Source organism: Nycticebus coucang, chromosome 3, assembly GCF_027406575.1.
Source record: "Nycticebus coucang isolate mNycCou1 chromosome 3, mNycCou1.pri, whole genome shotgun sequence".
In the NCBI taxonomy this organism is placed as follows: domain Eukaryota; kingdom Metazoa; phylum Chordata; class Mammalia; order Primates; family Lorisidae; genus Nycticebus; species Nycticebus coucang.
The window spans coordinates 106,938,957-106,965,882 of record NC_069782.1 but is presented as its reverse complement, the minus strand read 5'-3'; the positions used below and the strand labels follow the sequence as shown (position 1 = coordinate 106,965,882).

General features: G+C 40.7%; 1 non-coding gene and 1 pseudogene across 1 annotated transcript; both read right to left on the bottom strand.

The window, feature by feature from the left end:
* Nucleotides 1-18,501, bottom strand: part of LOC128581081 (ubiquitin-conjugating enzyme E2 W-like) — a 42,476-nt pseudogene extending 23,975 nt beyond the window's left edge.
* On the bottom strand, nt 9,039-9,174 carry LOC128582878 (small nucleolar RNA SNORA2/SNORA34 family). The gene has a single exon (XR_008379300.1). It is a non-coding gene; the product is annotated as a small nucleolar RNA SNORA2/SNORA34 family (small nucleolar RNA).
* Nucleotides 18,502-26,926: the final 8,425 nt, after the last annotated feature.

The following is a 26,926-nucleotide window of genomic DNA, read 5'->3' as shown; positions in this document are numbered from 1 at the left end:
ATTGAAGCAGTACCCAGAACCCCACAAATGCATCAATGTACAAAGTTATGGTTTAATAAAAAAGATTAAAAAATAAATAAAAATAAAACTACCATATAACCCAGCAATCCTACTACTGGGTATATATCCAAAGGAAAGGATATAAGTATGTTGAAGATATATCTGCATCTCCCATGTTTACTGTAGCATTATTCAGAATGGCCAAGATATGGAACCAACCTAAGTGTCCATCATCAGATGAATGGATAAGGAGACTGGTATATTAGTGGTTACTAGAGGTGGTAAAGGACAGGGGTAGGATAGGGAAAGGTTGGTTAACTGATGGAAAACTACAGCTATGTAGAAGAAATAAGTTCTAGTGTTCTATAGCACCCCAGGGTGACTGTAACTAAAAATAATTCATTATTGTATTTTCAAATACTAAATAGCTAGAAGGGAGGATTTTGAATGCTCTCCATACATAGGAATAATACATGTTTGAGGTGAAAGACATGATAATTACCCTGATTTGATCATTACATATATTCCCTATACATGTACAATTATTAGGAGTCAATTAAAAAATTTACATAAAGGAGTTAAAATCAATCCAATCTGGATGGCAGTTTGGTAATACAAATGAAGATTCCAATAATATAATTCTATTCTTGTGAATTGACCCAGAGGATATAACTCGATATATGGAAAAAATCGTTTATAAAATAATTGTGGCATTATTAAGAATCTGAAAAATACAACATAGCTTAATGTCCAATAATGTGGAAATAGTTATATAAATCAGTTATACACAATGCAATATTATGGGGCCATTAAAAATTTGACTTATAATTTTAAATGGAAAGCAATGTATAAAAGTTATCAACTTTATGATTAAAATTATGCAAAAAAGAAACAGAAAGAGCACTATAAGGAAAGACACTAAAATGTCAAATGTTAGTCTTTGGGTGGTTGAGATTGTGAGAAATGTAATATTATTTTCTTTTTTTAATATTGAGTATGAATTTTAAAATATTGAAGCTATAGTCACCCTAAACATGGTTAGATTACAGATTTAGCTTACATGTATATACAATGAATATATGATTAATTGTATTTTAATGTATGTACATGATGATTAATATAACTGTGTGAAAACTGAGCTAATTTTCTGAACTGCTAGTGGATTAGTGAAAGGTTGAATTGGAGTTCGGTATATAGTCACAGAAGTTAGTACCAGGGGTCAATAAAATGCTTCAAGGAACTTTTTGGATGTGTTTTAAGTAAATTCATTTTAATCAGTATAATTTTCACATAAAAAGTAACAAATTCCATAAATCCCTAAAATTTCTTTCAGTGCTAAGTAGATTAAACAAAGCCCAAGAAATTTCATTTATGCTGTTACTTTACTTGACAAATATACCCCTATAGAAAACCCTCAGGTCATTTTCACACTGAACCAGACTGGTTTAGATAGGATAATTTAAAAATAGTAAGGTTTTGTTATTCCCATACATGTATTTATGTAGAGCCTTAAGGTAGTGACAGAGGACTCAATTCTATAGTCTGTATACCAAATTTACATTGTGTTCATTATGTTTGTGTATTATTTTCTGTTGCTAAACCTGGATAATTTACATAGACAAGGAATTTATTTCTTACTGTTGTGGAGGCTGAGAAGTCCAAGTTCAAGGGACCGTATTTGGTGAGGACCTTCTTGCTCTCTGCAGAATCCTGAGGTAGCTCAGGGCATCTCATGGTGAGGGGGCTGAGCATGCCAGCTCTGGACTCTCTTCTAAAGCTACCAGTCCTATTCTTGTGTTAACCCATTAATCCATAACCCATTAACTCATTAATCCACTAATTCATAAATGAATTAATCCATGTATGTGGGCTCTGCCCTCATGATGCAATCATTTCTTAAAGGTGCCCTCTCTCATTACTACCACATTGGGGATTAAGTTTCAACATGAATTTTTGAGGGGACAAACATTCAAACCATCGCAGTTTGGTACCATTTTCTAATGGTTTTGTGAGTGAGATCTTACCTTCTTTTATTTTTCTGGAAGGCCAATGTTTGGTAGACACTTGAAATGATTTTAACTAAGGGTTGTACTCTGGGGATTTATTAGCTAGTAAAATGAAAAGAGAAAGAGGGGTAGCAGCTTCCAAACCCAGCAGCTTCCAAACCCAAAAGAGAAAGAGGGGTAACATGCCTCCAAACCCAGCTCATCTATTATAGTGGAGGGGTAGCAGTTCAGGCCATTTAAGGTGTCCATGCTATTTAGCAGGTGCAGTTCAGGTGCTAGGGATGCAAAGACGAAGAGGACATGGTTCTTGCCCAGGGACAGTGGTTACCTGGCAGGTGGCATAAATTAGTAAAGTGAGCTGAATATGACTCAATGGGGAGCAGTGAGGACTATGGCAAGTTAGAGAGGGCTTCCCAGATTTAAAGGCCTTGGTCACATCTTATCACTCGGTTCTCTCATTTTTAAGACAGACTCACAGAGTGGATTTTTATATAAAAATCTCCTAATTATAAAATACTGTCAACTAATTTAAATTATAAAAAATACTGTGACTTTGGATTAAACAAAAGAATTCTTTTGGACCACATTAAAACTGTGCAAATTCTGTCTTTGAGAATAGTCTTACCGAGTGACAAAGGACTGAAAGACCTGTCTAATAGCAAATCAATATAGTAATACTTAGCTCACAGGTGTATTGAAAATATTAAATAAGATATTGGCTGCAAAGTTCTTGGCAAAATGATTGCTGTCAATTGTTATACATTGATGATAAAATTCATGTACCAAAGATAGAAGCAATCAGAGAATGGAGTTACAGACTGTTGAGAGAAACCAGAGAGAGTTCTGCAGAGGTGTTGATACATAAGCAATATATTTTGTACCAACTTTACTGAGAGGTAATTTAAATACTATAAAATTCACTTGTTAAAATGTAGGATTCTATGGCTTTTAATATATTCATAGAATTGTGCAACCTTTACCATAATCCATTTTAGAACATTATTATCACCTAAAAAGTAACTTCATGCTTGTTAGTAATCACCTCCCATTTCCCCAAACTCCTAGGCAACCACTAATCTACTTTCTGGCTTTAAAGATTTGCCTATTCTGGCCATTTAATGTAAATGAAATCATATAACATGTGGTCCATTGTAATTGGCATAACGTTTTCAAGAGTCATCCATGTTGTAGTGTGTATTAGTATTTCATTCCTTTTTCTTGGCCAAATAATCTTCCAAATAATCTATACGGAGATATATATGTATATGTGTGTATATATATATATGTGTGTGTGTGTGTTTGTGTGTGTGTGTGTGTGTGTGTATACCACGTTTGATTTATCTTTTTCTCAGCTGATGGCCAGTTGGTTGTTTCTATGTTCTGGTTATTATGAATAATGCTATTATGAATATTTGTGTATAAGTTTTTGTGTGGATGTGTTTTCATTTCTCTTGGATATGTTACCTAGGGGTGTAATTGCTAAGCTAAGCATTGTTTTGAATGATAAGTAGTTTTGAAACTGAAGAGGCAGGAAGAATCAAAAGAGGGGAAAGGAAATGTGAGAATTAGGAGGATATTTGGCATTTTGAGCAAAACCATGGAGGTATAGAATAAAATGGCATATCCAGGAAACTCAAAATGGTTCTGAATGGAGAAGGTAGTCTTTAGCAAGACTAAATTAGAAAGCAGGGTTCATGCTGGGAGTGGTGCCTCATGCCTGTAATCCTAGCACTCTGGGAGGCCCTGGTGGGTGGATTGCCTGAGCTTGGGAGTTCAAGACCAGTCTGAGCAAGAGCGAGACCCTATCTCTAAAAAAATTGCTGGGTGTTATGGAGGGTGCCTGTAGTCCCAGCTACTTGGTAGGCTGAGGCAAAAGAATTGCTTGAGCCCAAGAGTTTGAGGTTTCTGTGAGCTATGACACCATGGTACTTAACCCAGGGCAACTGAGTGAGACTTTGTCTCAAAAAAAAAAAAAAAAAAAAGAAGAAAGAAAGCAGTCCAAGAATGGAGAAGCAAGAATCCAATGTACTCAATTCTAATATGAAGGCAGTAGATGATCTAATACAAGGCGGGGGTTAGGGGATTAAGGGAGCAGGGAGAGGGGAGGAAGAGGATGAGGGTCACGATGTATAGCACACCTCTTGGGGGTGGGACACAATTATAAGAGGGATTTTATCTAACAAATGCAATCACTATAACTTAATTCTTCATACCCTCAATGAATCCCAAACAATAAAAAATAAAATATAAAAAAATAAAAATGAAGTGGTGCTATGGCTCAAGGAGTAGGGCTCCGGCCCCATATGCCAGAGGTGGTGGGTTCAAACCCAGCCCTGGCCAAAAACTACCAAAATAATAAAATAAAAAGAAAGCATGGTTCAGGCCATGAAGAACACGATTGGCCTATACTTTCTTCTGAAGGTACTTGAAAGCCAGTGAATGGCTTCTTGTAAGGCAAAGACAAAATCATTCTGGAGAACATGTAGGGGATGAATTTGGTTCTATAGGTGGGATCTTACCTGGCAGGCAGCTCAGTCAACACTTGCCATCTCCAGAGGATTTTAGTTTTCAGAGCTACCCAAATAAAATATTTGGGCTGGCTTCTTGCAACTAAAATAGTGCAGTTTGGATTTGTGATATCTGATACATTTATGACAGGGTTAACGGAGTTTTAAGAAACCATTTTGTTTTCTTAAAAAATATTGCAAAACTAGGCAGGCTTATTTATGTTGGTATCAACATGTGCTTAAGTTTTTAAAAATGAATGTGCCCATTTGCTTAGATTCTTTTGGCTTGCAGTCACAAATATTCATTTTATCCAATAAAAAGCATACCAGAATTGTGATTGAAATGGAGAAGATGACTCATGATTTGAACTAGAGTTTTTTGAAATTAAAATCCCTTCTGTACTGGTAGCTCTTACAACAAAACATGCTGAGGGTGCTCTTTTTTGTTACAGGTTGGAGGAAAAGAACCTCAGTTGAGATGCTGTCATTTGGAATAATAGTTTTTGCGTCCCTATGCTAGAAAAGTATTAGATATTTTAAAGAACGCTGTTGTATATTTTTTCTCTCAAAGCTCCAAATATTAGACTATGATTCTCTCTTGAGTTTGTTTAATATGTTTTCCAGTCTTTTTTGGTTATGAGCCTTCAAAAGTAATGTTTCCCTGCACTGTTTCCAAAATGAAGTTAAGTCTGACTATTAAAACAGCTTGTAGTTGCTTTTTAATTTCCTCATTCACTTGGCCAACACAGAAGTGGAGCATTATGAAAGGATTTGGAAAGGTTGTATGAAGGCTTCTATTTTCTAGAATTTAATTTGGTGGATTTTCTTCTTTCTTATCATGAAATATAAGTTGGGAAAGTTTAAAGTGCCATCGATGTACATTCAGTTCACAAATATTTATTGATTTCCATGTGTCAGATACTATGGAATCATCACAGTATACTAGAATATAATGTCAGATACTATGAGAGGCATGAGGGATAAGCTAAGAGAAAGGGCAATTTAAAGGTGTTTACAGGCCAGGCACATGGCTCATGTGGCTGTAGTCCTAGCACTTGGGGAGGCGGAAGCAGGAGGATCCCTTGAGCTCAAAAGTTTGAGCCCAGGCTGAGCCAGAGCGAGACCCCCAACTCTACTAAAAATAGAAAAATTAGCCCAGCAGCTACTTGAGAACCTGAGGCAGGAAGATCACTTGAACCCATGAGTTTGAGGTTGCAGCGAGCTAGGCTGATACCTGGGCAACAGAGTAAGACTGTGTCAAAGAAAAAAAAGATGTTTAAAACCTCCTAGAGAAGAAGAAAAGCTGCGTGACAGAGTGGGACAAGGCCCGAGAGTGGCACAACTGCAGTGCTGAGGTATGTAGTCAAAAGGGGTTCGGGAGTGTACCCAGAGACAAGACCAGGAGAGGTTCAGGCCCAGTTTGATGAAAGGGATGAGACCCAGCTGGGCAAAGATGGCAGCTGCACGCAGAGTGGTGAGAGGCTTGTTTTTATACTGGCATAGGAGGATGAAGATTCCATAGGTTGCTGGAAGGTTTTGGTAGTGGGAGGGTAGGACTGGGAAGGGTTTGGGCCCCTACCGTATAGCAGTGACAGCAGTACTTTGGGTTAGCTGTTATACATTGCTTAAGGGCAAGGATACTTTCTGAGAAATGCATACTCGATGATTTTGCCATTGTGAGATCACAGAGTGGACCTTGATGGTACAGCCTACTCCAGGCTTAGGCTGTATGGTGTAGCCTGTCACTCCCACGCTGCAAATCTAGACAGCATACTGTAAGCAATCATGACAGCATGGTGTTCCTGCATCTAAACATACCTAAATATAGAACAAGTACAGTAAAAACATGGTCTAAAAGATAAATGAATGGTATGCCTGAATAGCACTTACCATCACCAGAGCTTGAAGGGCTGGAAGTTACTATGGGTGAGTCAGGGAGGGAGTGGTGAGTGAACATGAAGACCTGGACATTACTGTGCCCTACCGTAGCCTTTACAAACACTGTACACTTACGCTATACTGAATTTGTAAAAATAAAATTATTTTCTTGAAAAATAAATGACCTTAGCTTAGTTTTTTACTTTATAAATTTTAAAGTTATTTAAATATTTTGCCTCCTTTATAATAACACTTAGCTTAGAACACAAACACAGCTATAGGAAATTATTGTTATACAGCTACAGGAAATTATTCTTTCTTTATATCCTAGTCTATAAGGCTTTTTTTCTATTTTTAAACTTTTCATTTATTTTATTACTATTTAAACTTTCTTTCAATTTTTTTTTTCTTTTTAATAAGAAAAAATGTTTATTTCCAAATACCATGCCTATGGGGAGAATCACAAGAGCAATTACCCCTACTTTTTAAACTTTTTGTTAAAAACTATGACACAAACATACTTAGTCCTACACTGGGTCATTAAGATGTCATTAAGTGAAGGAAAATTTTCAGCTACATTATAATGTTACAGGACCACATTGTATATGCAGCCCATCATTGGTATGCATCTTGGTATATGGCATCTGACTGTATTTTTATGTGTGATTTCAGAAAAAATGATACAGAAAAGGGGTCTGTGATTAAATATGGTCGGAAGCCCTGATTGAAACAAAATTAAATGGGCAGTACAGGGCGATGACTAAGAGTATCTAGGTTCAAATCCTGTTTCTTTGACTTACTCTTGGCAGGATTTTGGTCATGTTACTTACCCCTAGACTTTCTTCATCTATACAACCAATCTTTTTCATAGGTAGTAGAGAGGATTAGATGAAATAAGACATGGAAAATATTCAGAACAGGCTGGTATACAGCAAGCTCTCAATACTGAGTATTCTCTGATTGTGGTACTTAGAACCCCAATGCTAATATGCATTTTGAGTGGAAAAATGAGAGAGAGTGGAGAGGAGAGATGGACAGAGAGAGAGAAGGAGGGAGGGGGCGAGAGAAAGAGATCATGCAATTTCCTTTAAACCCTTTTGACTGCACAACACATTCCTTTTTTTTTTTTTTCAATTAGAGTATCTGAAAGGGCCAGTGTTCTGAGGAACTAATCTTGAAAACTCTAGGACAGGGTGATCAGAAGGTGGTATTTGGGCTGGTCCTTATGAGACGGGACCTGATCAAATAAGAATGGGACACAAACCAAAAAAGAATAAAAGTAAAACCATGGTGTTGTTATAATTAAGAGCAGCGAAAATGTTTCGTAGAAGTAATATTTGTTTCTAGAACAAAAACCTGACTTACTTTTTGGAAAGAGGGAAAACTGAAATGATCATAGTGGAGGCTCCTGTTTTGGCCTGTCGGAATCCATTTCCCTTTCTTCAGGTTCCAGTATCAGAATTTTCCTTGAGAAATCACCCGATATACAAGCTTTCCGTGGATATACGGAGAAACGATGGCAACTCAAGACTTTAAGCTGCTCCTCCTCACAGGCCCCTTCTCAGGCCTCCGGAAGTGCCTTATCAACTCATCAGAAAGTCTTGCGTGTTGTAAAATGTGCAAAAACGGCATACTTTTTCCTTAACTGGTTAAGATTACTGCCTTTTTTCATTCTGCTTCCTCATTTACACCTTCCCTTGTGTTTGAGGTATTTGGAAGGGCTATATAGGCACATGCTGGAATCCAAATTGAAGGTAACTTTGTTTTGGGAATACATTTAGTTTGAATTTCAGTGGATACATTTATGCAATCCACAGTCACTACTATGACAGTTCATTTACTGCCGGCATCCTAACGTAAAATCCCCAACTTCCATCAATGCTGCTACTGCCAGTGACAACTGTCCTGATGTCAGCAAAAGGACACCCATAGCAAAGTGGCTAACGAATGTCATCAACTAAAGGGGTATTTAAGTTTAATCCCTGGGCAGGAAAACTTGGAACGTCTGGAAATCTTCCAGGTCATATGAAAATTTGAGAGGTCCCAAATTTGCCCATAATCATAAAAACAGACAGACAAGAAAAATAACAAGTTGTGAAACTGAAATCTTTTAAAGCTATCAGTAACCAGAAAAAAAACAAAACACAATAACAATAACAAACCAAATTCTTCTCAACTGTGCTAGAGGAAGGATTTTCTATTTTCCTTAAAAAATGACATTTCGAAGTCACTGTTGTATGAAGTAGTGATTGAAGTGTATTCAGCCAACAAATATAGAGTAGGAAAAAACATTGTAGAGACACTCCAGGGACGATTTGTGATGATTTCTTAGTTTTTTTGGATCTTTTTGGATCTGTGATTTATTCATTTTCTTATTTGAAATATTTCCTCTCAATATACAATTTTGTATTTGTAATTTTCTATTCCTTTTCTCTTTTCTTTTTTCTAGTATAGAATCATCCTTTCTTTCTGGATGAAAACTCACGATAACTTTGGAAGGTTTACAGTTAAGATTTAACAGCATTATAATTCTAATGAATAACTTAAGTCAGGGATCTTGAGATAGATATAATATCTTATGAATATTTTGGAACCCCAGAAGGAAGACTACAAATAAATACTAGCCTACATCTATCACTAACAACTTTGATGTTTCTTTCTAATGAATTGCAATTACACTTCCAAAGTTCTGAAATGTCCAATAGACCATAGAAAGACAGTTCTTTAAGCTCTTGCTGGAAACCGACAGCTTCAGCAAACTGCCAGCCTTGATACAGGGCCAATCTATTCCTTTCTTGAAAAGGACTCCACAAACTGGAAAAAAAAAACAAATGCACAAAACTAGATCTGCCTCTGGGAATGACTCTTGTCATCACACTTTGTGAGGTGTAGCTGGAGCAGATTCCATCCCAGGCTCTGGAAGAGCAGATCTTTCACTGCAATCAGCTGGGCTGAGAGACTGGCCCAATTACAGCCAGAGACTCTATTGTCTGTCTGTGCCAAAAAACCGGTTGGCTGGGAGGCCCTTGGCTAACACGTCTAGGGCTGCGGCAATGGCAGAGATGGAGCCTGCATACCCTGTGTCTAAACATGATCAAGTAGCAAGCCAAGGTACCAAACTGGTAAGTAAATGTAATCTGTCCTTTTAATGTGACAAAAGTACCTTCATAATGACAAAATCAAGACATATTTTTAAAGCTATGGTTTTTATATCATTGAAAATTGTCAGATAAGCAAAGACAAATGAATTAAATTTTTATGAGCATGATTGAACATTCTGTTAGTAGGCTGGTGATAATTAGGTGAGTAACAAAATGGACACATGTCATCTCATAAATTATGTAATGATTCCATAAATTGTATTTTTTATTTATGTCAGCAAAAATCACTATTTTATAGTCGAAGTTTTCACAAAACATATGTTCTATTGGTAGTAATGATCCCAGGGCTTAAAAAAGAAAATGTGTATATATTTTCTTCCAAAAATATAGATTTAGGGAAATGTAAATTTTTTAAAAGTAACAATACTTTTCTCTTTTTAAAGTTATTTTACTTATACACTTTTAAACAGTGTATTAAAATAAGACATAAATGTATATTATAGTTAATGAATATCAAACATTTTAAATCAAAGGTGCATAAATATAGCTTAAATTTTAAATGAATTTTGAAATTTAAATACAATCTTATTAAATTAAAAAAGGGATTCAAGGTCTTTCTAGTTGCCTTGGCATTAAATCAGGATCACATTTGTGCATGTAACAATGTAGACCCATGTGTAAAAAATTTAAGAGTAGCATGAATTCTTTAATATTATAAAATCTTTCTCAGCTACAATGTGCAAATATTTGAAATACTTCTCTAATAGTTGGCTTGCTCTGTAGCTATAAATTAGGACATGAAGAAATGAAAAAGAAATAGTTGGCACTGCTGGGAATTAATATTTCATTTGCAAGATTCTATTGCATTCATACTAACTAGGAGAAAGCATTTGACAAATGAATTAATTTGTCTTTTCTCCCACCTAAACTCTTCCTCTTCTCCAATTCTCCCCACACTTCAAAGCAGTGTCCATTTCTGACATTGTCAGCATGACAACTCACAAAATTTCCTGGCAGTTAGATGCAGTTAATTTCAAGACATAGAACAAGAGGTGGGGATAAGTTTTTCCCTTGGGTCTAAAAGTCATTATATTATTCACAAGAATGGTTGTTTAGGGTGTTCTTTAATGAATACATATACCACTGGTATATAGTTTGGTGAGTGGTTGTAGTAAGTGGAGTCCTCTGAATCATGAGAGGAAGAAAGAACTCCCAGAATTCTTGAGGCTTAGTCTCCCAGGTAACTGCTCTGCTGTGGGGGTCACATGGTCTTCCTCCTTACTCTTGTTTCCAGAGCTGTTTTCTCTCATCTCTCTCGCTATTTTTCTAACCTCTTTAATGACTTAAATACTTAAAAAAATACTTTGCCTCTACAGGCTTCAGATTTCTTCTTCTCCAGACAGGGGGTAGGAATCCCTGAGTCAAGGAATTAGGAGGGTTGGCTATCCCCTTAAAATAGGAGGGAGGAAAGAATTCAAGAAAAACACACAGAAGAAAGTAATATCCCAATAAATTGGTCTGCCGTAGTGCCAGGGCTACTTGCTTTCCAAGCAATAGGAAGGTAAGTTTTAATTGTTGCCTTCAGCCCTTAAATCACAATGGAGGCCATTTTGGAAACCAGTTTAGAGAAATGAAAACAGATATTAGAAATAAGGCACCCCCCAATCCTGCTTGAGACTGATACAGCTTCATTAAGGATTAGTTGACAAGGGGGAGGGGTTGGGGTGAAGACCTGGAGATGTTAAGTGGAGAGTTTTTACCAGAAGCACAGAGAGACTGTTGTTTCCATGAAACAGGTATTATTAAATAGGATGGTGACTTAAGTAGTGAGGTTGTATTTTAGCTGAACCTAGCCTGAAAGAAGGGGATGTTTTGCATAAGACTGAGCCGGCATAATTACAAGATGGGTTAGAAGAGTGGTAAAAAAAAATTAGCCCCAGAGGAAAAAAAATATCAAAAGTAAATTGTAATTTTATGTTGTGAGCTAATTGGAAGCTTAAAATGGCAATTCAAATTCTTTCTGGGCCTCGGGGAGATGAGGTGGCCTTCTTCTTCAGGATGTTTGAACTTAATTACCAGGTGCAGCAAAAGTGGAATGGATTTTGTAAAATTACTTAAAATAATCGTGTTGGGCACCAGAAATGGTTATATTTATTTAAGAGCCTTAGCATACGTTTCAAGTTCAAAGATAATTGGCATCATTGAAAATTTAGTAGAATGTTAATGTATCTACAGATGAGTGGGAGGAATGTTTGAAAAATGTGCTCTGTACCCTGTCGGGAATTCACTTCAGTTTAAAAATGTATATGGAAGCTTCTTGGGTAGTATATTGGTATACTGGCAGCAAATGGTTTTTATGGTCTTAAAAATATTTTTAAAAGCTAAAAGTCATAGAAAACATGACAAAGTTTTAGAAAAACGAAAAATAGTCTGCTATAATCTTACCAGCCTATTACAATACCTCATCTTTTCTTTTTACAATCCTTTGTGAGCATATGGTTTTCATATTGTTATGCAATTTTGCATCATGCTTTTTTGTTACTTATAAAATAAGCATTTTCTTATGTTGTTACATATCCCACATTTTAATTTAAAATTTTAATGGCTGCATGGTATTCCTTTTAGGAATTGGGCCCAAATTAACTTACTAGCAGTGTCTAGGATAAAACATTTAGATGGTCCCCACTATTTTGCAATTAAATGTGCAAACGCACTCAATGCTCATGTAGAAAGGGTCTTCCTTCATCTCCTGTCCAGGGTCCAGGTTTTAAATTATTTTTATGAAGTGGGATTAGTGAGTAAAAGGGGGTAGAACATTTTCTTGGCTCTGGGTACATATTGTTAAATCGTTTTGCAAAAGAATTGTTTCAATGAAATAAAATGCTACAAACGTATTGGACTCGCACTTTCATTGCACTCACCAGCATTTGTCTGGATTTTTCTTCCCTCCCTCCCTTCTTTTCTCTCATGGGCACTCTAATTTAATATCAGCTCTCTTTTATGTTTGATCGTGAGCACAAGTAAATGTTTTGCTTCGATTTATTTTTCCTTACGTCCTGATTCATTATGTATTCAGAACTTAAAGTGTAACCTCTCTGACATGGACCTAAATTTAATTGATGACAAATTCGTTAAAAGTCCTTAAAACTTGTTGGATGAAAGTCATTATATGCTAAACTCAAGTGAATGAAAGGAAACTTTTAGTTATATTTAAATCAGCAATTCATTGTTTCCAATGAGAGTTATTTAATACTTCCAGATAATTGTTTCCTCTGGTTATCTGAAACCAAAATAATTTCTTTTGAAATGTTAATAAGAAGTCATAGGAAAGAGTCTCATGATGAAATAAGTTGGTATATAATACTTAAGAGGATAGTGGACAAAGGGAAGAATCCTTCTTCTAGTTGACACTAAAGAGCCTACACAAATTAAATCATATAATGTAGTATTTCCCGTTTGTATGATTCACAAACTCTGTTCCAAGGGAACATGAGCCAGACCTCCTCCTGGGTCTTCCAAGGCACAATAGCTGAAGAAATTTGTTTAACAAATCACTTGATCATACACTTCACATTCTTCATGGGTGTGATCATGTGGGTTACCTGGGACCTGTGGTCCTTTTTCCTTTGAAAGGAAGCATCCTTCCTCCTGTGGCTCTGCCCCTTTCTATCCCAGAAAGCCAAATGAGTAGCGAAGGATGTATGTGAGCAGGAGATGCCATCTGGGCCTAAGGGACTTCTCATTCTCATTCATTGCCTTGGGTCCGTGGTTTTTTTGCCCTTTTTGTCATGAAATGATAAGACCTGTAGCAGTGGGTAAGGTTGAGGATGCTCAGGGGTACATAAGAAGTCCGCTGGATCTTTAAAAGCTGTAACAGAACCTCTAACTATGTTTACTTTTCATCCCATCTTTCAGATAAGATGTATACTTTATATTGCAGAGTGGTGTATGTTTATAATGAATAGACATGTATAAAGGGTACGTAATCAAGCTTGGATACCAGTGATCTAAAATGGCTAAGAATTTATTATGGACTTAAAGGAACATAGTCAAAGAGGCTGTTCATTTATTCATTCATTAAAAAATATTTATTGAACAAATGATGAGGGTCAAATATACCAGACACTAGTATAAAGGATATAATAATAAGCAAAGGTCCCTACTTTCCTAGAGTTTGCAGGACTTGGGCCAGAGGGACAAAAGAAGTTCAGGAACCTCACGTGTAATCCGTGGAGCTTATCAGATGAAGATGCTGGGATTTGGAGCTCACTTTTACCTGGAGTTTCCTATCTGTATGTGCCCATCCTAACGTGTGGTGCCAGCCGATGACTTGTTAAGAATTTTGGAACTGCTATTTCCTGTCTATCTCTTTTTTCTGTCTTATTATATTAAAAATATGTACTGTAATACTTGACTCTAACATCTGCAGTTCTCAAAGCTGGAAGCCCTTTAGAATTGGTCTAGCTAAAGGGTCCATTGTTACATGTGTATGACTTGTTCGGTTGATTGATACTCACTTGGGGTCATGTAAGGGCATATTTACTGAAGCTGCTGTAACATAGTGCCACTAACTGAGTGGCTTAAACAATAGAAATGCATTGCCTCCAGAGCTGACTGCCACAGTCAGAGATGAAAGTGTGGTCAGCAGGGTTGCTTCCATGGGCTGTGACAGAGAGACAATGTGTTCCAGGCCTATTGACTAGCTTCTGGTAGTTTGCTGGCGGTCTTTGGGGCGATCTTTGACCTGTAGATGCATCACGTGGATCTCTGCCCTTCATCTTTATGTGTCATTCCCCCCGTGTCTGTCTCTGTGTCCAAACTTCTCATTTTTATAAGGATACCATACTGAACTAGGGCTTGCTCTAAGGACTTCATCTTGACTTGATCACCTGCAAACATCCTTTGTAATGATCATGTTTACACTTGGCCATTATTTAGGGGCACAATTCAACTCATTACAGATAGTTAGAATGTGCTGGCAAAGGGAAGGGTGGGTTCACAAATGGCATCATGATGTGCAGGCTGTCCCTGGTGACCAACAAGATATGTTCTGTAGGTTTGTTCTTATATTGAATTTGTATGTAAGTTGGTACATTTACTTATTACCTGTAATAGCTCTGATTCTAAGAGTGATTTACATGTAATTACTATGTTTGTAATTCAGGGACTGTCCGTACAATGATTTTATATTATAATATTTTATATTTTAGGTTTAATCAATCCACCTTCTTTATGGGGACCACTTTGTAAAATATGTAAATTCCAATCTACTTAGAGAAAGAGTGGATGTTGATGCGATTTCAACTGGGACTCTTAGACAGTTTGGGGTTGTGTTTGGGGGTGCCCGTGGTAAGACAAATGGCTGAGCAGTAGAACTTGCCACTTTCACATAATTCCACTCAAGGGGAAGAGAGTGTGATCACTGTGGAGGGGCATGTTTCCAGTCGGATTCTGTCAGTCCAGACTGCTCTGACCTGCTCTAGGTCTAGCAACTAGTTCTTCTATGGTGGCTGTAAATCTCATCCTTTGAGATTCATGCACCCTGTGGGGAGTCCACATTAGCTGCTTCTGCTTTCTCTGCCCTGGCTGGTGGGTGGCCCCAATTCTCTGAGAAGATTTTATGACATGCTTGAAAACAGAAGGGACACGGTTATACAGAATAACAATCAGATAATAGGGCTCCTAAATGCTGCTTCCTCGGTTGGGTGCAACAAAGTCATTGGGGAGAATAAAAATACTGCTTCCAGGCCCTGCCTATGGAAATTGATTCAGGATGTCTGAGGATGAGCACAGAAATACGTGATTCAGGAACCAGGAATTTAGAAGACAGCTGGCTTAGCTCCTTTTAGTGACAGGAGCCATCTGTCCCACTCCATCTGGGGGCTCTTTCATGCATGTCAGGACTCCTAGAAGTCCAGATTCTCAACTCCAAGTCTTAGAAAGAGCTGAGATCCCTAGGGTGGTAGTGTGATGTAATAATTAGAACCTGAGAGATGGATTCTGCCACTGACTAGCTGGTTGACCTTAGGCTTAACTTCTTTGGGTCTTGGTTTGTTGATCTAACGTATAAAAGCAATGAAAGCTACTTGCTAAATTAGTGAGCTTTGAATGAGTTGCCACGTGTAAAGCACTTATGATAGCACTCGGCACATAGCAATCTCTTACCTAATTTCGTTATTACTACAATTATGATTTTTCTTCTCACCTAAGGTTTAATGTCTAAATTCTGTTTTCTGTCTGAGGGGATATCCCTTTCTAGGAGATGGACGATAGGAATGACACATTTAAGTTCTCAGTAGAAGCCCTTTGCCCCCGGAGAAACCATCTGATTACATCCAGAAGGGCGTGGACCTATCTATCCTAAAGTGGCAAGAAGAACACCACATCAGAATATATAAGGTCATGTGTCTATAAAGAGCATGGGGGTACACTAGTAAGTGGTTGCTTCCTTGTAGCTGCAGTGGTGGAGAGCTGAGTTGGTGTGCAGATGTGCAGTGAGACCCTGGGGACTCAAAGCACGTGGATAAGCTGAAGCCTGTTCCCCTTACTCACATCCCATTTCCCCCGTAATGGGCTGCTGGCTTTGACTTGCATGCCAATCCTGTGCTGGATCTGGAGTCCTACTTGGAGCCCTGCCCGTGTGTTGGAACTCACCCTATCCACCCAGTCTTCTCCAGCCTTGCTCTCCAGGGTAATGGATTCTATCCATGCTCTCCATTCCCAGCACTGGTTCCAAATCTACTGGAAAAGATGTGCTAAGTGAGGTAGGGGACTGCTGAAGATTATTGGTACCTTAAGAGATTTGGGAAACTGTGTATTGATATTAAAAGCATGGTATATATGGAAAATGTCATAAAAATAGACTACTATCATAGACTACTATCATAGAAAGAGTTGGCATTCACAAAGACATATATGTAAGTGACACTTTTTGTTGTTGTTGTTGTTGTTGCAGTTTTTGGCCAGGGCTGGGTTTGAACCCACCACCTCCAGCATATGCGGCCAGCACCCTACTTCGTTGAGCCACAGGCACCACCCAGTGACACTTTTTTTTTTAAAGACAGGTCTTGCTCTGTTGCCAGGGCTACAGTACAGGCATGATCATAGCTCAACCTCAAATTCCTGGGCTCAAGCAATTTTCTTGCCTCAGCCTCTAAGTAGCTTGGATTATCTGCGTTTCCCCCAAACCCTACTAATCTTTCTTTCCTTCCTTTCCTTTCCTTCTTTTCTTTTCTTTTCTTTTCCTTTCTCTGTCTCTTTCTCTCTCTCTCTCTCTCTTTTTTTTTTTTGTAGAAATGAGGTCTCATTCTTGCTCAGGCTGGTCTCAAACTCCTGCCTCAAGTGATCCTTCCATCTTGGCTCCCCAAAGTACTAGGATTATAGGCATGGGTCACCAGCCCCAGACTGTAAGTGGCAATTACTTTTATGGTAGAGAGGATGCATTTCTGGGCATCCTTCTGTGTGGTACAGGCCTGCTGCACCCTGTGCAGGTCTGTTCACCTCCTGTCTCTTCACAAGACGCTGAGGCCCCGGGGAGTCACCTCCACCTCCACACCACCTGACAGGGTCCCTGGCACTTAGTATGTGCTCAATTAATGTTTGCACAATAAATGAAAGATTTTAGTAAACCATTTTTATTAAACCACACATAAAGATACAAAAATTAAAAATAACAAATAAAAAACAAAACAAAACCCAAACGAATCACCAACATTGAAAGGATGGCTAAGTAAATAATGAGAAGAATTATATGATAATGTCACTATGTGAATAACAATGTTTTCAAAGAATGTTGAATGACACAAGATCGCACTCATCTATTATGATAAAGAGCTGCGTATAAAACTCTATGGCAGTGTTTTTCAACCTTTTTTTTTTTTAATCTTACAGTACACTTGAGCTTATAGTTAAACTTCTGTGGCACACTTAAATTATGTTGGTCAAAAATAGAGTTAAAAAAAGGAATATACATACCGTGTTTTGAACTGCTTTTGAAAATAATTTAATTAATGATCTTTAAACTTTTTCATGCATTCCTAAGATCCTCTCATAGCATACTGTGAACTGTGGCACACCAGTTGCAAATCATTGCTCAATGGGGTGATTCCATTTTATAAAAAATGTTCTATTTGTTGGTACGTAGATACATTAGTATATACAACATAATTGAGTGTATATATTAGCTGTACATGACCAAGATAGGAAGGAAACAGACCCCAGTGCTATCAGTAATCACCTCTGCTTGGTGGACTCATTTTTATTTTCTTTAGTAGAATGTCTATTTATTTTACAAGTTTCTGCAAGTATTTTTAGGTTCTGAGAGAAACTGATAGACATGATTAAAAAAACAAAATATAAGCTAAGACGCCCCAGCGAAGTATTGCAAAGGCTGTTCTCATAGAGCAGGGCAGTGTTAAAGGATGACTAAGATCTTTCACTACTCAAAGGTTAAGTTAGAAATGTGTCCTCAGGACCTCAGGGCCTTAAAGGAACCCTCCTCTGGCTCCTTTCTGAAAGCAACTCCTTAGAATAATCCCACCTGCCCCGGGATGACCTGGGCCAGGCTGGCTCTTGTGTCAGGAGGAATAGCAGCTGTTTGTAATTTTGCTGTGTTCTCCCTGTTACAATCCGAGGTGCAGCAAATACAGGAACTCTACTCAGGGGTGTCCACAAGTAGTGGCGTCCCTTCTTTGTCCACCAAGGCAGATTCCTTCTCCTGAGGTGGGGACCATCTCAGGGGCTGAGTGGAAACTTAATACCACCATGTGTCTGTGCTGTGCAGTCCTGGTCACAGTTAGAAGCCTTTCAAGCAAATGATTTCTCATTAAGAAAAAAATTATTGCAAAGATTCTGAAATGGGGGCTATTGACACCTTCTCAGGTTAATTTAAGGACAGAATGGGGTTGAAGAACTTGCCCTGGTGGAGGATGATGTGGAACGGACCAGAAGCGTCCGAAAGCACAGGAAACCATGCAGAGCGGGAGACGAGGCTAAATTTATACTCGGCATCTAGGTCAGGCCGACCGCTTGGGAAAGGAAAGTTGAGCTGGGGGTTGAGCAAGAACAGTGAACCAAACGTATAAATCAAATGGCACAGGCCAATGCTTCTCGGACTTCTGCATGCTCACAACCACCAGGGATCTTGTTAAGTGCAACTTCAGAGTCGGCGGGTCTGGATGGATTCCAGGAGTCTATACTGGTACCAAGCATCTGGGTGCTGCTGCTGCTGCTGGTCCACAAACCACACTCTGAGAAGCGAGGGTTTTGGAGCTAGAGGGACACAAAAGGGTTCCCAGGGTCTAAGAGGGGTGTGGTTTTCTTTGTTGCCTGAGCACATGAGACAGTCTAGGGAAGGACTTCTTAGTGATGGTAAAAATCATTTGATCAAGTAGGAGGGAGGTCATCTGTTTACAGCTGGTAGTATTTGATGCAAAACAGATCAGGATTTTGAGTTGCATTGACATGGTGTGAATCCCAAGCAACTTGCTGTTTATCTCGTGGGAAATAAGAGGCTTTGAAGGGTTTAAGCTGCTCCTGGTCAACTTCTTCCTTAGCCTGCTGGCTAATGACCTCGTTCGTGCTTGAGAAGTGGCTGGAAGCATCAGTGGAAATGGCCCCTTGCCACCCTCCTGGCTAGGCTGAGGCTATGCCTCCTGCCCAGAACCACTTGCCCAGAAAGGGAGAAAAGTTTGTAAGGCCAGACCTCGAGCTGCAGTCAGAGTCTACCATGGACACTCAGAGCCCCTTCCCACAACAAGGTTGGCTTTCTGGTCTAGGCCATCAGTTTCTTGCACCTTGGATGCTCAGTCTGGTCTGTGGATCAGCCGTATCTGCATCCCCTTGTTAGAAACTCAGAATCTTTCACCCTATCCCAGACCATCCAAATCAAGCCTGCTTTTTAAAGTGTGCATATTAGCATTGGAGAAGCACTGCCTTACATAACTCTTCCATCAGCACTTTTAAGGCCAGGGGAAAAAACTCACTAATACCTTAAACTAGTGCTTACATAGCCTTACTGTGGACCAGGCAATGTTCTGAGTGCTTTTCAATTATTGACTCTTCTAATAAGCTGTCCGCCACATCGTTGCAATCTTCTCTTGTCTGGTTCCTGTTTCAGAGCTGCCCGGCAGTGTCCAGGAGGGTGGTAGGTGCTCTGTCATATAGAACCCTTGCACCCACCTGGCCACCTAGGGAGGTGACCAAGTCTCTTTCTGGGGCTCTGCAAAAAGGCTGCCCTGTGGGAGAAATTTGCCTGTGAGGGGATGCTCTTTCTGGAATAGTCCCTTCTAAGCAGCTTGGGAAAGCTTCTGGGTTCTGACAGTGATCGTATTCCAGAAATGGAGTTGGAACATGGGTTCCCACCAGCTACTCTGTGGGCTCTAGAGGAGGGGAAAAGACAGCTGTTTGTGATCTCAGAGCAAGCCTCAGGGGTGACTCCCTGGACGGGAACCTAAGTGGGTTCCCCACTAGCACCTCTTTCTCAGGGTGTGGACTTTTTGCCACAGCAAGTATGGTTTAGATTTTGGACTCTAGAGAAAGTCTTCCTAGTTTCAAATCTAAGCCTGACACTTGCCAGCTATATGAACCCTGGATAAATTGCTTAATATCTCTGTACCTCAGTTTCCCATCTGTGAAAGTCAGACATAAGGTACCTACTTTATAGACATGTGCAGAGGATTTGATGAATTGATGTGTGCCAGGAGCACTCAGTGTTACTTATTGTGTTCTGTCTTGAATCAGACTTAACCTCCCTTTTATCCATGTAGGGATGATTGGCTCTGCTGTTTACAAAGGCCAGAACCAGGCTAGGAATTCCAGGAATGTCCCAATATTGAGGAAGGGGGGTTGCCAGATTTTCTAGCGTAAAGCAGAATTAAAGGCTGTGTTAATTTCCTATTGCTGCTGTAATGAATCATCATTACAATGAAGTTGTTTAAAACAGCACGTACTTATGATGTTATTAATACAATTCTGGAGGTGAGAAGTCTGAAATGAGTTTCACTAGGCTGAAATCAAGGTGTTGGCAAGGCTGAGTTCCTTCTTGGAGGCTCTAGGGGAGAATGCATTTCTTTGCCTTTTCCATCTTCTAGAGGTCGCCTGTATTCCTTGGCTCATGGCCCCTTCCTCAAACCTCAAAGCCAGCAATCTTGTACCTGTAAGTCTATGTTGCTTTGCTGGATTTCTGGTTTGGTCTTAACTTCTCCTTTTCTGACTCTCCCTCCCTTGCCCCTCTTTTACCTCTGAGGATCGTGGTAATTGCAGTGGGTTTCCCTGCATAACCTGTGCTCACTTCCCTGCCTCATGATCTTTATCTTAATCATATCTGCACAATCCCTTTTGCCATATAAGGTAACATTCATAGGTTCTGGGGATTAGGCTGTGGACATTTTGCGGAAGAGGGATATTATTCTGCCTACTTCAAGGGCCAAAGAGATTAAAAAGCAGTTTGCCTTGCCCTTGTTAATGCTCAGAAGAGATTGGTAAGAAGCAGCTCTTGGTAATCAGAGAGCACTTCTATTATTGGATAGTCATTTGTGCCAAGGGCTGTTGGAGGTGCTCCTGTGGTTTTTACCATTTAATTTTCACACTTAGCCCACTTTACAAGTGTGAAAACAGAGATTGGGAGAGATGGGGTTACTGCTATAGCAGTGGGGCTGGTGTTTGAACGCAAGTGTGTCTGTTTGCCAAGCTCTTTTCCCACCACACCATGCATTTCATTCAGAGAAAATAGAGCCCAGTGGGGCATGGACATTTAGAAGGCTTAATGTCCACAACAAAATCCATTTTTACAAATATTATTAGAGCATTTCTGCAGCTCAGAGCTGGCCAGAGTGGAATTGGCAGTAGCCTTTGGAGTCTCCTATACCCAATGCGCAGGAAAGCTTGGGCACGCCTCGGGGGAGGGATGGGGGCTCAGTGTGCCTGGGGCTCTTCTTGAACCTCATCTCAGGGCCTTATAGTTTTCAAGAAAATGTGGCCCAAAAGCCTAATTCTGGCCCTGTGTAATGCCCAGCCCAGGGGAGAATCCTTCCAGGTAAGTAAATGAGAGCATCTCGAAGTGTGCAAACCACTCCACAAAATCAATTCCATGCCTCTGGCAGCAAAGCTTTTGGCATTAAGAAAATTAGAAGAGGTCATGAATAATTGAGATGACACTAAATGGCAAGGGAGAGAGAAACATGGTCTCGTGGAAGTGCTGTTTTGTCACCACATCCCTTGGAATTAGGACATTCAAGATGACAGAAATACCCAGGCAAAAGCACTTCCCAATAGGAATCTCGGCAGAACAGAAGCCCCAGAGGTGACAGTGTTGGAGGTGCTCTGGCACTGGCAGGGGACAGTGTTTCACATATGCTTATGTCAGTCTTCTTATATTCTTTTGAATCACCTGGCTTGTTGATGTCCCCTGCCTCCAAGTGACTTGAGGAAGACACTTTGTGCCTATCGCTGCTGCTGATGGCTCCATGATTGTGTGGCTGAGTGCTAAAAGCACTGTGTTCTCAAGGGACGGGAAGAAGGCAGTGGGGTTCTAGTGAATGTTTACTAACTGGACCTTCAGAAAAAAAGAAAAAAAATGAAAGAAAGGTTCTGCTTTGTAGTGTTTCCTAGTTTCCATGGTATAAATACTCCCACCCTGGCTGATTTCAAGCTGCCAACCTGATGTCTACTGGCTGGCAAAACTCCTGAAAATATAACAACTTATTCTCCTAAATTGGTACAGACCAGTGCCAGCCCACCACTGTAAGTAAGTTTTTCATTTTGTATCTGTTTGTCACACAGAGGTCCTACTGCTTGCGACCCAAGTCCATTACGAGAGCAGCCATTTGTTTCTGTTTGCAGCATCCTTTCCTACAGGGCTCAAGACCAAAGTTCATGGGGGCAGGCTGGAGAATGACACATCCTCATTACTTCTTCCTCACCACCACAGCACAATGTTCTCCTGAATCTGGACATCTGAACATGAGCTCAGCATTTCTGGAGGGACCTTCCCATACGTGTATCAGTTGTGCAAATAGATGCCCAGAGTCTCCAGAGCTTCCTCCAATTTAAGTTTAGCTGTTCCCCAAAGTGGCTAGTCATCAGAATTTCATGGAGAACTTTCAGAAGTACAGAATCCTAGGCTGTCCTTTCCTCAGAGATCCTGATTTGGAAAATCTGTCATTTTCAAAAGTTCCTTGGGTGATTCTAATATACAGTAGTACCTTCATAGTTGACCACCTCCCTACACTGACCTAATTTTCATAGACTGGACATGCACCCCATGTACTTATGAGTACAGTAGGTGTAGTTCCTTACGTTGACCACTTCTGTATATTGACCAGTTTTTTACAGTCCCTTGGGTGGTCAACTTACAGAGGTTCTACTGCATTTGGGGGGAATCACACATCTTTCTGCTTTGGGAAAAGGTTATTTGGCATAACCTTTAATGGCCCTTCCAGAAGAATCGAAGTCATCAAAACTTAGCATTATCTGCTTCCCAAAGGGGATGATGTCCAAAGTGGAGAAGCAATGAATCCAAGGAACGTGCCTGTCTTTATGGTGCCTGCAGCAGAGCAGGCTTAGGAAGCCAATAGTAAACACACCATAGTCCCAAGAGAGCTGCCATGCCCGAGGGAGAGCTACCTACATGAAAGAGCTCTGAGCCGTGTGGCCTTGATGACGATCACCCAGTGACAGTCAGTTGCGGCTGGACACTTCCGCAGGCTCTGCTAACCCTGCCCTCCTCCCCATTCCCTTTCCCTGTGTCTTCTCTTTTTGGATCCCTGCTACAAAGCTTGCTGCTCAGAGGCTGGCCTGGGACACTGGTTTCTCCAGAGGGCAGAGGAATTTTCATCTGGGCCTGGTCCAAGAGAGAATGATCTTAGAAACAGACAAAATAACAGAGGTGTCTGTAATGGGAAGGGAGAAGGAGGGGTTCCTGAAACCTGGCCGACACATACAGTCAGCTTTTGTTAGATGTGGATGGCTGTTTTGTTTTGTTTTGCTTTCCTGACTTGGTAATCACAATTCATGTGGAATGCTTTGTTACGGAAATGAAACCAGTTGTTCTCCTGGCCACTGAGGCTGGAACTAGGAGCCATTGACTATGATCCAAAAAGCAAATGGCCTTGGGGTGAAGGAGATTGGCTCTGTAGGGGAGGTGCTTGCACCAGGTCCTATCAAACTAACTCCATTACATTTTCTCTGGGAAGGATAAATGCAGAGTGAACAACGAAGAGAGTGGGTCTCCCAGCTCAGGGGTCAGTCTCAGGCAGTGCTGTGCCCTTCCTGACAGCTGTGAACCACGTGCATCCAGCACTGTGAGAAGGGAGACTTGGGATGACTGTGCCATTTTTCTTCCCACATTGTACATATGCCTGAGGATCATTGCAGTGACAATTGCCTCTAAGATCTGTAGGCTCTGTGTGTTTCTGCCTTGTGACCCCGAACTTGACTGAATGACTGGATCTCCATCTGCAGTTTCAACTTGTCATCCAACAGTTATGATGCTGAGCACAATAGTCCCCAATTCCTCAATACCAGTACCTGAGGCCATGTTTGCCTCGACCAGGGTAAGGAGGAAGTCTTGCCCAAAGTGACAAGCTAGGCTGTAGGACCTGCTGTGTTCAGTGAGGGTTAGGGCAGTGATATATGTACAGGAAGAAGACTCAGGGCTGGGAATGGGGCAATAAATAGTGGCTGGAGCCTGGGTAAAACTCTCTAACCCTCTGTCTTGCCAACATGGAGCCTCAGTCTCTCTGCTTCTGATCTGCCCTACTCTGAGCTCCTCACGTGTTCTGTGCTGTCTGAGCTCGCCCTGATCACCTGGGATGTCCTACTGTGTTCACTTTGATGCCTCCTAAAAGACTAGTGGGGGGGTTCACATGACCTCAAAAGTGCCTTGCATCTTCCTAATTTCTGTGTTTGCTGTCAAGACACGAGGGCAGGGAACAAGTGTTCCATGTCATTGTTGTCTCCCTGAAAGAAGTGTCTTCTAAACAGGGATTACCAAAGAAACACCCATACCCATCTAGCCTCCTGCCTCCCCAGAGAACAAAGACACAGCTACAGAGCCTATGTGTGCCAGACACAGGGCTCATCTGCTTACTGCCTGTGACTACAGATTACAAGTGGTCAACTGTGGACGACCCCAGAATCCTATCACAGGTTAGCCAGCTAGTGAAGTGAAAGTGAGATGTGCATTTCATTAAAGGGACCCTGGAACCCAACACTGAGGCTCCCTATATCTGGCGATAAGAGAGGTGTGTAGAGTGAGACAGAGCTTGCAGATAGTAATTCAAGTAGAGGATGGGAGGATCTGTTAGTAGTGAAAGGGAATTGGTGTGGGCATCGTACAGAAATACCTGAGAGTACCCTGTTTCCCCGAAAATAAGACATCCTCCGAAAATAAGACCTACTTACAGGAAAGATAAGACATCCCCTGAAAATAAGACCTAGAGCATCTTTGGGAGCACACCTTAAAATAAGACACTGTCTTATTTTCAGGGAAACAGGGTAAGTGGCACAAGCCCAGAAACTGACCTTGGGCTCGGTAGCTCTATCTACATAGCCTGGGACAAGTCACTTAATATTCTCTGACCCTCAGGGTCCTCATAAGTAAGTTAAGGTGCTAAGGAAATAGTTAATGAGTACAGAAGTGAGTTCAAATCCTTGCGTTGGTACTGGTTGTGTAAACTTGCTAAGTTATACAGCCTCTCTGGGTCTGTTTTTTCAGTTGTAAAACAAATGAGAAGCTGGAGAGTAGGTGTGGGATTGAGATAGACTGAGTTTCTACTCCCTCCCTATCCACACATTAACTCTGTGACTTTGGGTAAATAACTTATCCTCCTGGAGCCTCCCTCTCCTTATCTGTAGGCAGGGTTAGCACGAGGACCTTGTTGTGAGGACAGTGTCAGACTCATAGTAAGTGATGGGAAAAGATGGTTTGGCTTGGGGAATCATCAGTCATCTCTTCCCCTTCAAGCTCTCTCTGGTGGAGAAAAGATATAAGCTGCCCAAGTGTGATTGATGTTTCAGACAGATCAGTGGTCTCAAGTGCCTGCTGAATTTCAGGATTCCCTGGTAAAAGTGGATTGGAGACCTTGACTGAAGCCAGGGGCCAGGAGGCCTCCTGTTGCCTCTCAAACACAGGCCTTATCCACTGCCTGTGGGATGCTGTGGGGCACAGTGGGCTCTCAGCTTACTTACCCAGACTGCTTCAGGGAGGACAGAGCCAGTTCACAGTTCCCCTGCTGGCAGAGACTGGAAGGCCCCACAAGAGAATGGTGGCCTGATAGATGCTCCTGGAAGTCCTCACCCAGAGAGTCCAGGTCCTCCCTGCACATCCTCAAGGCAGGGGAGAGAGAAACTGAGCAACCCAATCCAGTGACTGTTGTGCTGTCACTGACCAGGCTGTTTGCTGCTCTGCAGGAGTGGATGGGGGAAAAGGAGCTCTGGAAGTAGGGCTCTGCTACTTGGCATCATGAAGAGGGTGCTGTCGGCTGCATGTTTCTGCCTTCCTTCTAATTCATTTACAATGTAGTGATATCTGGAGATGAAGTCATTGGGAGGTAATTAAATCATGAAGGTAGAGTCCTTAGTGCCCTCAGGAGATAGGAGAATTGGCCTCGTACCTCTTCCCCAGCTATGTGAGGATATAAGGAGAAGATGGTTGTACACAAGCCAGGAAGAGCTCTCTCATAAGAACCCAACCATGCTGGCTCTATGACCTTGGACTCCCAGCCTCCAGAAACTGTGAGAAGTAAATATTTATTATCTGAAACCCTTAGTCTATAATTTGTTATAACAACCTGAGTAGACTAAGACAGGTGTGAAAACCCTTCTCTGCTGGGCATATGGAACCCCCCTTTAGGGGCTGAGGGTTCCCTAAAGTGGCTGTGAAATAGCAATTATACTACAGTGAAGAAATTGGGCTTGAAGTATCTCAAGTTGGAAATTGGATGGTTCTAGCAAGCCTATTGGATGAATATTCTGCCTAACATCTGTCATAGTCTTAATCTGCCATGTTCCCATTCACCTCAAATGATCTGAATATCAGTTCTCGTTGAGGTTTGTAAAAGCCAGGTGCAGGATATCTGAGGCTTATAGTGTGAAGTGCCCAAGACTATGTATGAGTGGATGATTTTGATGAAAGGAAAAGATATAGGATGCCTGTTTTTGGAAAGGTTACCCTGGGAAAATGAGGACTTTTCCCCTCCTCAACATTCTCTTCCTCTGACCACCATCACTGCTTTGGGGCTTTTAATTGATATCCCTCCTGGCGATTTCCTTCTACTCCACATCCTTGCATACTTATCCAGCCTCCTTAGAATCAGGGTGAAGAGAATGCCAGAGTGTGGCTGGGATGACAGCCAGACAGGAGGACTTGTTCAAGGGTAGAGAGGTGAGTTTACCTGGAAACCACCAAGAGACTCCTTCCAGAGAAGTAGATGTG